Below are 15,116 nucleotides of genomic sequence, written 5' to 3'. Positions count from 1 at the left end.
TGCCAGTTGAGATCAAAGATTTACCCTTCAGTTCGGGTGCAGTGGAGAGGTCAGCCTGTTGAGGCAGCTACTTAGGAGTACGAGTTGATATGCGGAGTATATATCCCCACTTTTTCACCAGCTCAGGTACTTTTCTATGTCCGTTCGAGGACGAGCGTTTGTTTTAGAGGTGGAGAATGTGATGACCACAAAGGTCATCTTATATTTTCTAACTCGAATTTGCACTCTTAAGCCTTTAAAATCTCATTTTTACCATCGTCGATTTGCGTGCGCAGTCCAGGTATTGGCCCGGAAGGTTCATATGTTAAAAACTGATAAAAATAAGAATTTTTACCTTAAAACTTCAGTTGAGTTGACTTTGGTCAACACATTTGGTAAACGGTCCCGGATCTATATTTTGACGGTCCCAGTAGGTCCGTATCAAATTATGGGGTCTAGGCGTACGCCCGAAATCAAATTCGGAGGTCCCTAGCTCGGGTTATGAATTTTTGATGAAAATTAAAAGTGTGAAAATTTAGTTGTTTTAAGATTTGGTTGATGTTTGGCCTTGTTGATACCAGGTCCGTATTTTGGTTTCGGAGCCCGTTATAGGTCCAATATAATATTTATGTCTTATCTGTGAAATTTGGTGAGAAACGGAGTTGATTTGACGTGATTCGGACGTCCGGTTGTGGAAATAGAAATTTTAAAGCTTTCTTAAAAATTTCATTCGATTTAGTGCTAAATTCGTAGTTCTAGGATATATTTTGGCGATTTGATCGCGCGAGCAAGTTCGTATGATATTTTTAGACTTGTGTGCTTGTTTGGTTTGGAGCCCCGAGGGCTCGGGTGAGTTTCATATAGGCTACGGGATGTTTGGACTTTGGAAAATTTGGGTTTCTACAGATTCTGATGCCTTTTGGTTTCCTTCTTCGCGTTCGCGAAGGCACTCTCGCGAATGCGAAGTAGAAAATGGAATCACTGATGTTTACTCTTCGCGAACGCGAAGGCCTGGCCGCGAATGCGAAGTGATGGGGGATTTACTCTTCGTGAACGCGACCGGCTCATCGCAAACGCGAAGCATTTGGGACCTGGGGGAGAGTTGGTCTTTACTTCATCGTGAACGCGAAGGCCAGGAGGGAGTAACCATCGCGAACGCGAGCAAGGTCTCGCGAACGCAAAGGTTTGGAAGCTCTGCACTTCGCGAACGCGATGCACACTGTCGCCCAGTGCAAAAACAGAATCAAAACGGGACTTAAGCCATTTCTTCAACATTTTCAAGAACCAAACGGTTAGAGGCAATTTTCAAGAGTCATTTTCTTTCCAAAATATTGGTAAGTGATTCTAAACCATTTTCTTTCAATTACCCATTTCATTTCATAAACTTTCTACCTAAACTCTAGAGTTTTCATGGTAGAATTGGGGGTTTGGGTAAAAACTAGAGATTTCGGAAATTTGGGGATTTAGACCTTAATTTGAGGTCGGATTCCAAAACCAATTATATATCCGGGCTCGGGGGTGAATGGGTAAATGGATTTTGGTCTGAACCTCAGGTTATTACTAAGCAGGGTCGGGGTCGATTTTTGACTTTTTGGAGGAAAATTTGGAAAATTTAATTTATGCAATATAATTGATTCCTTAAGCAATATTTGATAATATTGAGTCATTTATGAATAGATACGAGTGGTTTGGAGATGTATTCTAGAGGAAAAGTTGTGATTGAGAATTAAGTGGCCTTCGGAGCAAGGTAAGTGTCGTGGTTAACCCTGACTTGAGGGAATTAGGAACCTAAGATTATTTGCTAGGTGAAATTCATGTGAGCGGCGTATATGTGAGGTGACGAGTACTTATGCGCCGTCAATTTACCTGTTTTCCCTGTTTCTCTCATTTTTCTTATATTGTCTCTTTCCTATGCCTAATTGCTACAGGTTTAGTCTAATATCATTAAATTAATCCTTCTTATCATGCTTAAGGATCTTCTGGTGATAATTGAGTATTTATTTCGAAGTTGAGATTGATATTGTGGAATCAAATGTTAAAGTAAAGCTTGTACTTGTTATTCTATCTCCATGTTGTTATTTATTCATTGCATTATGGTAAGAAAAAGTGTTAATGCACGAAGGGTGATGTCTTGCCATATTATGAGTGTTAATGCACGAAGGGTGATGTCGTACCATATTGTGAGTGTTAATGCACGAAGGGTGATGTCGTGCCATATTGTGAGTGTTAATGCACGAAGGGTGATGTCGTGCCATATTGTGAGTGTTAATGCATGAAGGTTGATGTCGTGCCATGATATGAGAGTTAATGCACGAAGGGTGATGCCGTGCCGTTTCTATTATTTTTATGGTGAGACTGAGAGTAAAAGCAAGAAGGGTGATGTCGTCCATTTTTCCTTTACTGTATTCATTATTTTTGTTGATTCATAGTATATTGGTTGTTCCAGTTATCATTCTGATGTAGTTCCTTATCTTGTATTTCCCCAGCGTGTTTCCCCCTCCCGATATTTCTTGTCTAGCTCTTCATTACTGTTATTTGTATATACACTATTAAATTGTACAGGTTGATTTGTAGGTGCCTTGCCTTAGCCTCGTCACTACTTCGTCGAGGTTAGGCTCGACACTTACCAGTACATGGGGTCGGTTGTACTGATACTGCACTCTGCACTTTCTGTGCAGATTTTGGTACCGGCTCGGGTTGATCGAGATTTTAGCTGTTGGACCCGCTATCCGGAGACTCAAGGTAGATCTGTCGGCGTTCACAAACCTTGAAGTCCCCGTCTATCTTTTTTGTTCTACTGTTTCTTTCATTCAGATAGTTGTATTTCTTTAAGACAATTACTTGTAGTGAATTCTAGAATGCTCGTAAATTATGACTCCAGATCCGGGTGGAAGTAGTTAATAAAATTTTGATATTATTCCGTACTCACTATATTTCATCTTAGCTAATTTGCTGTTAATCACTGAATGGAATAAGGATTAGTTTAATAATTCTCTAACGTTGGCTTGCCTAGCAAGTTAAATGTTAGGCGCCTTGACGGTCCCGACGGTGAGAATTTCGGGTCGTGATAAATGCCCTAGCCTTTGGATTTATTCACAGAACAGCTACCTAGATGGCAAGAAGAGTACTAAAGTATTCGAAAGACATAGGTTATGAAAATGATAAGTGCATCAGTCAACATTCGAGGACGAATGTTCCAAAGGGGGGAATGATGTTACATCCCATGTTTTGGTACGGGAAAGTACACTATAAGTAAATTGAGATAAGCTCGGAAATGAGATGTTACATCCCGCATTTTCGTGCGTTAAAGTTTCGTCATAAGTTAATCAACGTAAGCTCGGGAATGAGATTATTTTTTATGTTATAAGTATTATGCTATTTCAAACAAGTTCGTGAAGGTGAGCGGGTAAGCAAATCGAAGAAGATGAGTTTCGTCGAAATTTGATATTTTGGGATAAATATTGTCCAGGTTATAATATCCGGTATTTATGGACTAGTGTCATATAAGGTACCACATGGCCATGATAGTAAGATGTATAAAGTGTGTTAAAAGGGAGTAATATTTTAAGTAATTTGAGATAATTTTTAATTATATGGGTAATTGGTAAATTATTGATTAATGGAAGATTAACAAGTTAATCAAGAGATTAGTGGGTAATTAATTAAGACTTTTGGATAAGCCTTAACGTGGCAGCCAAGGCTTTAGGAAATTGTGACTCTTAAGTCCATATTATAAGGTGGCACATTAAGAGAGTGTTGTGGCTTAGTCATTACAAAGAAGTGGGGCACACAACCCATACTCTTAAAAGTTTTTCCTACATTATGAAGTGAGATAGATTGGTTTGCTAAGTAACTGGTGGGATTCTCAAACAAAACTTCATATGAATCCTTTACAATGCTTATGGCAACGTGATTTTGCTTCAACAAAATTTCATACGAAGTTATACTGCGTAATAGCAACGGGATTTGCAATTCTAAGAGAGCACGGTACAATCTTTCTCAAGAATATCATAAGGATTTTTTCCTGCTCCGATCTTGCCATCACATGTTTTGTCGTGATTGTCGTGTGTTAGAGGGATTGTCAAGAGAACCGACTCAGGTATGTTAAGGCTATCCCTTCTTTCCTTTTGGCATGATCCAAATGACACAAACGAAATGAGCAAAATACGCAAGTTTCATAAATGACTCTATTCATATAAATACTAGGGGTGTCTATATTCTTGATTCCCCATGTGTCTTATTTTTATATCTTCTGTTCATGGGTCTTAGAAAAATATGTAGTTGATAAAGTTATCCGAAAGGCATATTGATCTTATGACATTTCGAGAAAACTTATTAACGTATTTCTTATGCATTTCATGCATTTATACATGTACATTGACCCATGACCAGATGGCGTTATATACGCGTATATTATATGTATATGGGATATGGGAAAACGTTATGGCGTTATATACGCACCACCACCTGATCAGCCGGTATACGTTGATGATTTTCCCACAGTGAACGAGATGATATGATGGGATGCCCTCGGAGGCTTGATGATGTTATGAACGCATATACCTATGCATGGTATGACATTTATACGCATACGCATGACATTATAAATATGAAATGATTCACAGAACTATTCTGACTTACATGTTGAGTCTTTTACTCTATGTCTTTTATTTACTGATTTTCATTCCTTACATACTCGGTACATTATTTGTACTGATGTACCTTTTGCCTAGGGACGCTGCGTTTCATGCCCGCAGATCCCGATAGACAGGTTGAGAGTCCTCCAAGTAGGATATTAGCTCAGCAGAAGGTGATGGTGCCCTCCATTTACTCCGGAGTTGCTTATTTGGTCAGTATGATTTGGACATGTAATGATTAGTATGGCGGTCCTGACCTTTATGGTATTTATCTACTCTTAGAGGCTTGTAGACATAGGTCATGTACGTGAAAGATTGTATGGCCTTGTCGGCCTATGTTCAGTATACGAGTGATCATTTTGGTCTTATACCGTATGTCGTATGTATAAGTTTGTATTACATGTTGGGTCGTCCTATGTCGAGTACTTCCTCATATTTTATTCTACTTATCTCACGACAGCCTCTCCAGCTCATTTACCTATGATATTATGATATGAAAGATACGTCACATTGGTATTCGGTTGAGTAGGGAACCAGGTGCCCATCGCGGCCCATCGGTTTGGGTCGTGACAGTTGGGCTGGCCTCACGGGCTAAGCCTATTTTGACGATTCTAATTATAATCTAATATGAAAGTATAAGACTGTGAAATATTAAAATATATTAATATTGATTTAGATTCAAATAGATGGTATTAAAGAGGAATCTTGAGAAACCAATCTAAAATATTATGAGGATGATTCTTCATTTGCTGGGATATGAGTGTTTCTATTATCAAAAGAACGAGCAATTACAGGAAAGTAAAGATATTAGGCATCGATTGATAAATCATGATATGAAAGATGATGCTAATTCACGCATGTTGATCGAAAATATTTACACGATGTTGGATTGACGGTGGCAGTGGAGAAGGTGAAGCAGTGGCTATGGCGATAGAGATGATGGAGTGAGAGAGGAAGAAAAAGGAGATTTGAATCAAAAAATGTCAAAAAGAAAAAAAAACATTTCTCACACGCTCAAACCTGGTGCATTACTCATACTTCAATTTTTTTTGTTTTGACACTACATGGCACTCACACATAATGACTCAGTCTTCTTCCTTCTCACGTTTTGGTTTGAAACTTAGAATATAAAAGGCATACAGATATCAGACAAGGCACATAGTTACATGAATCTCTTCCCAACTTTGTATTAAAACGTGTGCTACAAAGAACACATGAAACAACTTTACAAAAAGATAGCCAAAAGACATCCACCTGCCTTTGACAAGTCTGTCATGCCCACACACATATATATATAGGCACACGTTTTAGCAGATGATGCCTTATCCTAAACTAGCAGTTGACATCCCCAACTATTCAAATATTCGAATTTTACAAGGCAACTGCCCAAAACCCACATAGCACACTCTTGTTGAAAAAGAGGAAACTGCCCAACTGCATGCATGTGCGCGGCACATGGGGGCATCCTTCAAATTTTAGGGCCAACAGGCCAACTCTTGTCACGCCTTTGCGCCATGCCAATGTGCAGCATGACTTGCGCACATGTCTGCCAATGTTGCATGCCCATCTCGCCCATGACACTGCCTTGCCCGTGCCCATCTACCTTGCCATGTCCCGTCTTAGCTTTTCCAGCCCTTGCTATGCTTTTGCTGCTAGTTGCTTTTGCCTTGCCATGGTCTTGTCATGTTTTAACACCTAAGCCGCATGCCATCGTGCCACAGTCCATGCCCATCAACACCTGCCCATGTCGGACAACTTTGTCAACATGATGCAACAGCCATCATATAGTCGTGTTGAGGTCCATCATGTAAATCCCTCATTATGCCCATTCCATGTTCGATCAATGAAGTCGATGGGCTAAACCACTTCCCCCACTAGATGAGCTCGTCACCCTCAACGAGGCAGAATACATAAATGCCTTGATTTGATCCTGAAATCACCATAGAGACTGTCATTTTCTCCCAAGTTGCATCACACTCCTGCTTTCCCGCCCATTGAACTAGAAACTCTGTCTGTATGTTCTTTTTTGCTTTCAGCGTATGGTGATCCAAAATCTTCTCTATAGTCTCCTCATATTGCTTGCGCTCTACTAGAGGAGCATGTTTTGACATCGCCTTTGTTGTATCCACACCATCTTCATGAAACGGTTTCAGGAAACTCACATGAAAAGTTGGGTGCATTTTTAGACGTTCCGGCAGATTCAGCCGATATGCCACTTCACCCACCTCTTTTATAACTTCAAACAGGCCGTCATTCTTTGGAATTATTCCATGATGACATGGCTTACTACTGATTTTCTTCCAAATATGTGGAGTAAGATTCAGCAACACCTTGTCACCAACATTGAATTCCAAAGGCCGCCTATTTCTGTTAGCATACATTTTCATCTTTTTAGACGCTCTTCTCAAGTTGCCTCGCTCCTCAGCCAGCAACTCATGCTTGTTATGAGCATATCTATAAGTAGCAGGACACTTTCCCCCTGATTTCAACTAAGCAACTTCCAGCGGTGTGTCAGGTTGTCTTCCCAACACTATCTCAAAAGGACTTATTTCAGTTGCCGAAGACCTGTGCAAGTTGCAACAAAACTACGCACTGTCTAGTAACTCGACCCAATTTTTCTGATTAGCTATCATATAATTCCTCAAGTACTCTTCAAGTAGTTGATTCATACGTTCGTTCTGCCTATCAATTTATGGGTGAATTGCTATTGAGAATTTCAAATCAGTCCCCATGAACTTGAACAAAGCAATCCAAAATCACCATGTAAATATCGGATCCCGATCACTCACAATATCCCTTGGAACCCCAAAGTGTTTCACAATATGCTTGTAGAATAACTCGGCAGTTACTTCAGAAGAACAAATGGTTGGAGCAGAAACAAAAATCCCATACTTTGAGAATTTTTCTACCACCACTATAATTGATGCTTTGCCATTAACGTTTGGAAGCCCGCTAATAAAGTTCATAGAAGCGGAAGCTCACGAACACTCCGGAAACTAGTATAGGTTGTATCAAACCAGCTTCTCTCTTCCATTAAATATTGTCAAGTTGTCATACCATACAAGTTTTTACATAGGCCTCAACGTTTTCTTCTATTTTCGTCCAAAAGTAATTTTGAGACAGCAATGCCAACATCCTTTCTATACCAGGATGACCAACATAAAGAGTATTATATGTCTCCTTTAGAAGTGAACGACTCAATCCAACACCTTGAGGAACCACAATTCTTCCCCCTTTTAAAGTACAACATATCGATCTCGATCCAATGCCGCCTCACTGTCCCGTCTTTCACTTGATCCATTAATTTCACATATAATAGATCATTTGCAACACATAACTTGATTGTATCCAGAAAATTAGATTCAATTCGAGTGAGTACATAAGTTGAAGCAAATACCTTTTTGTGACTAAGTGCATTGGCATCCTAATTTTGTTTTCCAGGTTTGTGAACTCACACGAAGTCATATTCAGCTAAGAACTCTTGTCACCGAGCCTACTTCGGACTCAATTTCTGTTGAGTTTTGAAGTCGGTATTAGCCACGTTATCCGTCCGCACCACGAACTTTGTTCCCAACAAATAAACTCTCCAAACTTTAAGACAATGAATTACTGCAACCATCTCTTTCTATACAGAATAACGTTGCTCTGAAGCGTTCAACCTTTTGCTTCCAAATGCAACCGGGTGATCCTCCTAGACGAGCACACCACCAACAGCATAATCTGAGGCATCAATGTGTACTTCAAATGACAAGTCAAAATCTGGCAGCTTCAAGATTGGTTCAGATGCTATGGCCTTCTTCAATGCATTGAAATCCTTGTCACAGAATCTGACAAAACCCATTTGACATTATTTTTCAGGATATCAGTCAAAGGAGCAACCCTTTTTGAATAGCCTGCAATAAATTTTTGATAATAATTTTCCCAACCCAAAAATGAATTTAGTTCCTTTATCCCTCTTGGTACTTGCCAATCAACTATTACTTGCACCTTTTTTGGGCACATCCACACTTGGTTTTCACTACCAAATAACCTAGGAACTTTATTGCGCGACTTGCAAATTCATATTTCTCTATCTTGACATAGAGTTGATATGCTCTAAGTCTTTCCAGCACTTTCCGTAAGTGAGACAAATAATCATCAAGGGTCCAGCTATAGATGACTTTGTCGTCCAAATAAACAACTACAAAGTCATCAAGGTACTCGTAAAAAACATTGTTAATTATATTACAGAAAGTTGTCAAGGAATTGGTTAGCCCAAATAGCATTACAATATATTCAAAGCTACCATATCTAGTTACACAAGTGATTTTAGGGGTATCCCCCCTCGGCTATTCTAATCTGCCAATAACCTGACCTTAGGTCTAACTTAGTAAAATAATTAGCATTCGAGAGCATGTCCAGCAATCCTAAATCAAAGGGACCTGATACTTATTTTAGACAGTTACTTTATTATGCGCCCTATAGTCAACACACATCCGCATCATACCATCGTGCTTTTTTGGAACAAAACAGGAGCACCATATAGAGCCTTCGATGGTTGAATCAACCCAGCATCAAGCAACTCAGATAGTTGCTTTCTCAATTCATTCAGTTTCATAGGCAACATGCGTTAAGGAGGCTGCGCATGCGACATTGATCCAGGAATAAGTTCAATCATGTGATCAATTTCCCTCCTCGATGGTAACTCCCATGGCAATTTTGGTGGCATCACATATTTGAATTCCTTCAGCAAATCTGCAACACATATCTGGGACCTCGATCTGCACATCTAGCTTGACTTCAATGAGTGCAGCGAGGTATGTTTCCTCACCTCTCTTCATGCCTTTCTCAAATGCAATGTCAAAAATCAAAGCAGCTATCCCAGCGTTCTTTCTTTTATCTCTATAGAGCGAATACCTTTCACAAAGTCGGGGTTTGTCTCCCCCATGAACATAAGTCTATCCAAATGAGGAATATGAGCGACTTTGTTCTTTTTCAGAAAATTAATTCCCAACAGCACATTGAAATCATCCAATGGCACCACTGTCATGTTAAACTTTCCAGACGAATGGCACAATATCATCGGGACATCCAGCGCCATCCTATAACCAGGTTGCGCCTTTGAGTTTACAACCTTCATCTTGTCGGACACTTTGTCACTTACAGCCCATACTCTTGAATAATTTTGGAGGCAACAAATGTGTGCGTGGCTCCGATATCAACCATGGTCACGACACTTTTATTTCTAATTTTTAGATCCACATACATTAACGTGGAATAAGCATCAGGCACGTCATTCCCCACAACGTTCACGTATGCAACTTCTTCCTTGACAGTATCTTCTTCAGCATCTACCATAGTTACGTAAGCCAATCTGTTCAACAATCACAACGGATTAACATAAGCATTAACTTCCTGTCCCTTTCCATGTTTCTCCACTTCAGCAATAAAAGCTTTTATCTTTGCTTGATTTGGACAGTTTTGTGCGTGATGTCCCGGTTTTTGACATGTCTAGCAAACCTTTTCACCACTCGTTAGCCTATTTGGTTTTTACGAAGAAACGTCCATCTTTCCTTTGCCTTTGTTATTTCCATCTTGCTTCCGATTGTGTTTCTTACAATCCTTACTTTTCTCATTTTTCTTAGGCTTAGAAGAAGAAGAAGGATCAGAAGTTAGGCTGGTTGAGCAAAAATCCACCAATGCATCTGTTGCCCGAATTGCACTAGGCAGATCTTTTACCTTTTGCCTTCGAATTTCATTTTGTGCCCAGCCTTGCATTTCGGAAATGAAATTATGCAGGTTGTCCTTATCGTACATATTTTGGATGTCCAGCAACACGGATAAAAAATCCTTCACATAGTCCCGAATAGAATCAGTCTATCTCAACCGCTTCAAGCGATCCCTAGCAACCCAAGACGAGTTCCTATGCAGGAACTTGTCCCTTTGTCACGTAGTTTTTCCCAAGTTTCAACCTTGGGTCTGCCACCACTTTCATTGTCTGTATTTTTCTTACGCCACCACAATACTGCATCTCCCCTGAAATACCGCACGACCATGGTAAGTTTGTCCTTCTTCAGAACGTGAGCAGTATAAAAGTAATTCTCCAAGTCCCATAAGAATTTTTCCAGTTCTCTGGTGCCTCTCACGCCATCAAATACCTTAGACTCAAGAATCTTAATTTTGGTATGTTCTTTACCTCCTTGGGGCACATTTGCAACAACCTGTCGAAGGATCTGAATTTTCGTCTTAAGATCTTCATTATCCTTCTGTAAAATTTCCAACAGCTGTTTAGATGTTTCGTGGAAAGCCTACAATTCCACCAGTTGGGTATCAATACTCTGAAACGTGTTGAAGTTCTGTGATTACACCATGGATCTGCTTCACAATATCCACCAGTTCCACAGCGCCATCAGTTATTCCCACCAGTGCCTCCATCTTTTGCAGTCTTTCACGAAGTTCTGCATTTCCAGCCATGACTATTCCAAGATCTTCTCGATGTTGCTCTAATACCAGTTGTTACAGGGTCAATTGTTTTTGTTTTGACGCTGAACGAAAATCACACACAATGCCTCATCCCTCTTCATTTTTCCCTCACGTTTTGATTTGACACTTAGAATATAAAAGTCATACAGAAATCAGACAAGGCACATAGTTATAGGAATCTCTTCCCAACTTTAGATTAAAACTCATGCTACAAAGAACATATAAAACAACCTTACAAAAAGATAGCCCAAAGACAACCACCATCCTCCTTTGACAAGTTTGTCATGCCCACATATATATAGGCATGCGTTTTGGCACATGTTGACTTATCCTAAACTACCAATTGACATCCCCAATTGCAAAGGATTCAAATATTCGAATTCTACAAGGCAACTGCCCAAAACCCATTCTTGCTGAAAAACAGAAAACTGGCCACTGCATGCATGTGCGCAGCACATAGGCGCGACCCTCAAATTTTGGTGCCAACATGCCAACTCTTGTCATGACTTTGGTCCATGCCAATGTGCAACATTCCTTGGGCACATGTCTGCCAAAATTGCATGCCCAGCTCGCCCATGACACTACCTTGCCCGTGCCCATCTGCCTTGCCACGCCCTGTCTTAGCTTTTCTAGTCCTTGCTATGCTTTTGTTGCACGTTACCTTTGCCTTTCCATGGCCACGCCAATGCCATCGTGACACAATCCATGTCCATCAACACCTCCCCATGTTGGACAACCTTGTCAACATGATGCAACATTCATCATAGGATCGTATCGCGGTCCATCATATAAATCCCTCGTCACGCCCATGCCATGTTCGATTAATCGAGCCGACGGGCTAATAAATTTCCCCCACCAAATGAGCTCATCACCCTCAATAAGTCTTAATTCAGATACGCCTTGATTTGATCCTAAAATTGCAATAAAGACGGTCATTTCTCCCAAGTTGCATCACATTCCTGCTTTTCCGCCCATTGAACTAGGAACTTTGTTCGTCTATTCTTTTTTTTTGACCCAGCGTACGGTGATCCAAAATCTTCTCAATAGTCTTCTTATATCGCTGGCGCTCTACTAGAGGAGCATGTTTTGACACCAGCATTGTTAGATCCTCAGTATCTTCATGAAACAGTTTCAAGAAACTCACATAAAAAGTTGGGTGTATTTTGAGGTGTTCCGGCAGATTCAGCCAGTATGCCACTTCACCCACTTTCTTTACAACTTCAAACGGGTTGTCATTCTTTGGAATCATCCCATGATGATGCATCTTGCTACTGATTTTCTTCAAAATCCGTGGAGTAAGCTTCAGCAACACTTTGTCACCAACATTGAATTCCAAAGGCCACCTTATTTTATCAGCATACCTTTTCATCTTTTTAGTTGCTCTTCTCAAGTTGTCTCACACCTCAGCCAGCAACTCATGCTTGTTGTGAGAATATATATAAGCAGTAGGACACTTTCCCCATGATTTCAACTAAGCAACTTCCAGCGGTGTGTCAGGTTCTCTTCCCAACACTATCTCAAAATGACTCATTTTAGTTGCCGAAGACATGTTCAAGTTGTTACAAGACTACGCATTATCTAGTAACTCAACCCAATTTCTATAATTAGATGTCACATAATGCCTCAAGTACTCTTCAAGCAGATGATTGATACGTTCGGTCTGCCCATCAATTTGTGGGTGATTTGCATTCGAGAATTTCAAATCAGTCCCCATGAATTTGAATAAAGCAGTCCAAAATCAGCGTGTAAATCTCGAATTTCGATCACTCACAATATCCCTTGGAACCCCCAAAGTGTTTCACAACATGCTTGTAGAACAACTCGGAAACTACTTCAGAAGAACAAATGGTTGGAGCAGCAACAAAAATCCCATACTTTGAGAATATGTCTACCACCACAATAATTTATGCTTTGCCATCAACTTTTGGAAGCCCGCTGATAAAGTTCATAGAAACGGAAGCCTGAGCACTCTGGAACCAGTAGAGGTTGTAGCAAACCAGCTTCTCTCTTCCGTTTAATCTTGTCAAGTTGGCATACCAGACAAGTTGTCACATATGCCTCAACATCATCTGCTATTTTCGGCCGAAAGTAATTTCGAGACAGCAACGGCAACATCCTTTCAACACCAGGATGACCAGCATAAGGAGTATCATGTGTCTCCTTTAGAAGTGAGCGACGTAATCTAGCACCTTGAGGAAAACACAATTCTCCCACCTTTGAAGTACAAAAGATCATCCTTGATCCAATGCTTTCTAATTGTCCCGTCTTTCACTTGATCCATTAATTTCACATATAATGGATCATTTGCAGCACATAACTTGAATGTATCTAGAAAATCAGATTCAATTTGAGTGAGAGCATAAGTTGCAGCAAATACCTCTTTGCGACTAAGTGCATCGGCAACCTGATTTTGTTTTTCAGGTTTGTGCGCCCATATGAAGTCATAGTCAGCCAAGAACTCTTGCCACCGAAACTTCCTCGGACTCAATTTCTATTGAGTTTTAAAGTAGGTATTAGACATATTGTCTGTACGCATCACGAACTTTGTTCCTAGCAAATAAACTCTCCAAACTTGAAGACAATGAATTACTGCAACCATCTCTTTCTCATGTGCAGAATAACGTTGCACCGGATCGTTCAAATTTCTGCTTTCAAATGCAACTAGATGATCCTCCTGGACTAGCACACCGCCTACAGCATAATCTGAAGCATCATTGTGTACTTCAAATGGCAAGTCAAAATCTGGCATCTTCAAGATTGGTTCAGATGCGATGACCTTCTTCAATGCATTGAAATCGTTGTCACACGAATCCTACCAAACCCATTTGATATTCTTTTTCAGCAAATCAGTCATAGGAGCAGCCCTTTTCTAATAGCCTACAATAAATTTTTCGGTAATAATTTGCCAAGCCCAAAAATGATTTTAGTTCCTTTATCCCGCTTGGTGCTTGCCAATCAACTATTTCTTGCACCTTCTTTGGGTTCATCCGCACTTGGTTTTCACTAACCAAATGACCTAGGAACTTTATTTCGCGACTTGCATATTCACATTTCTCCATCTTGACATAGAGTTGATATGCTCTAAGTCTTTTGAGCACTTTCCGTAAGTGAGACAAATGATCGTCAATGGTCCGTCTATAGATGACTATGTCGTCTAAATAAACAACTACAAAGTCGTCAAGGTACTCGTAAAGAACATTGTTCATTAAATTATAAAAAATTGTCGGGGTATTTGTTAGCCCAAACGGCATTACAAGAAATTCAAAGCTACCATATCTTGTTACACAAGTGATCTTAGAGGCATCCCCCATCGGCTATTCTAACCTACCAATAACCTGACCTTAGATTTAACTTAGTAAAATAATTAGCCTTCGGGAGCCTGTCCAGCAGATCTTGAATCAAAGGGGCTGGATACTTGTTCTTGACTGTCACTTTATTTAGCGCCCTATAGTCAACACACATCCACAACGTACCATCCTGCTTTTTCTGGAACGTATGTTTAGAGAGTTTTGCGAAGTCCTATAAAAGTACATATATTATTGCATTCTACTTCTACTAGTGACTTTTATATGATATTTTAAAAAATATCGAAAATTAAGCGAACTGTACCAATACCAAAGAGAAACCGACGTGATTGGGACGGTTTCAGAAAGTTCAATTTTGGTTATATATAATAAAGTAACCGAAAATTGATATGATACAAATTTTATAAAATAACCGGCCAAACCGAACCATTGACACCCCTACCACCAACAACCCCTCTTTCTACTTTGTTTGAAGTAAATACTCCATGTAATATGATACGAACACATAATTCAGATAGTCTACACGTGTTTGTGTTTGCAATAAATTTGTGCAGAAAAATAAAACTGCAATCATAAACAACTATAAAGACAAAAGGATTTTATTGATAAATATTGCGGGTTACAACTCTGTTTATTATTTGATTCTTCCCTCCGATTTGTTATCCGTAATTCAAAGGCTTTAGCGGCGTATTTCTCGAACGTAGGATGATATGCAACTCCTTGATGTATTTGA

The sequence above is a fragment of the Nicotiana tabacum genome, chromosome 17, assembly GCF_000715075.1.
Source record: "Nicotiana tabacum cultivar K326 chromosome 17, ASM71507v2, whole genome shotgun sequence".
In the NCBI taxonomy this organism is placed as follows: domain Eukaryota; kingdom Viridiplantae; phylum Streptophyta; class Magnoliopsida; order Solanales; family Solanaceae; genus Nicotiana; species Nicotiana tabacum.
The sequence above is the reverse complement of the archived record's forward strand: the minus strand, read 5'-3'. Positions refer to the sequence as shown.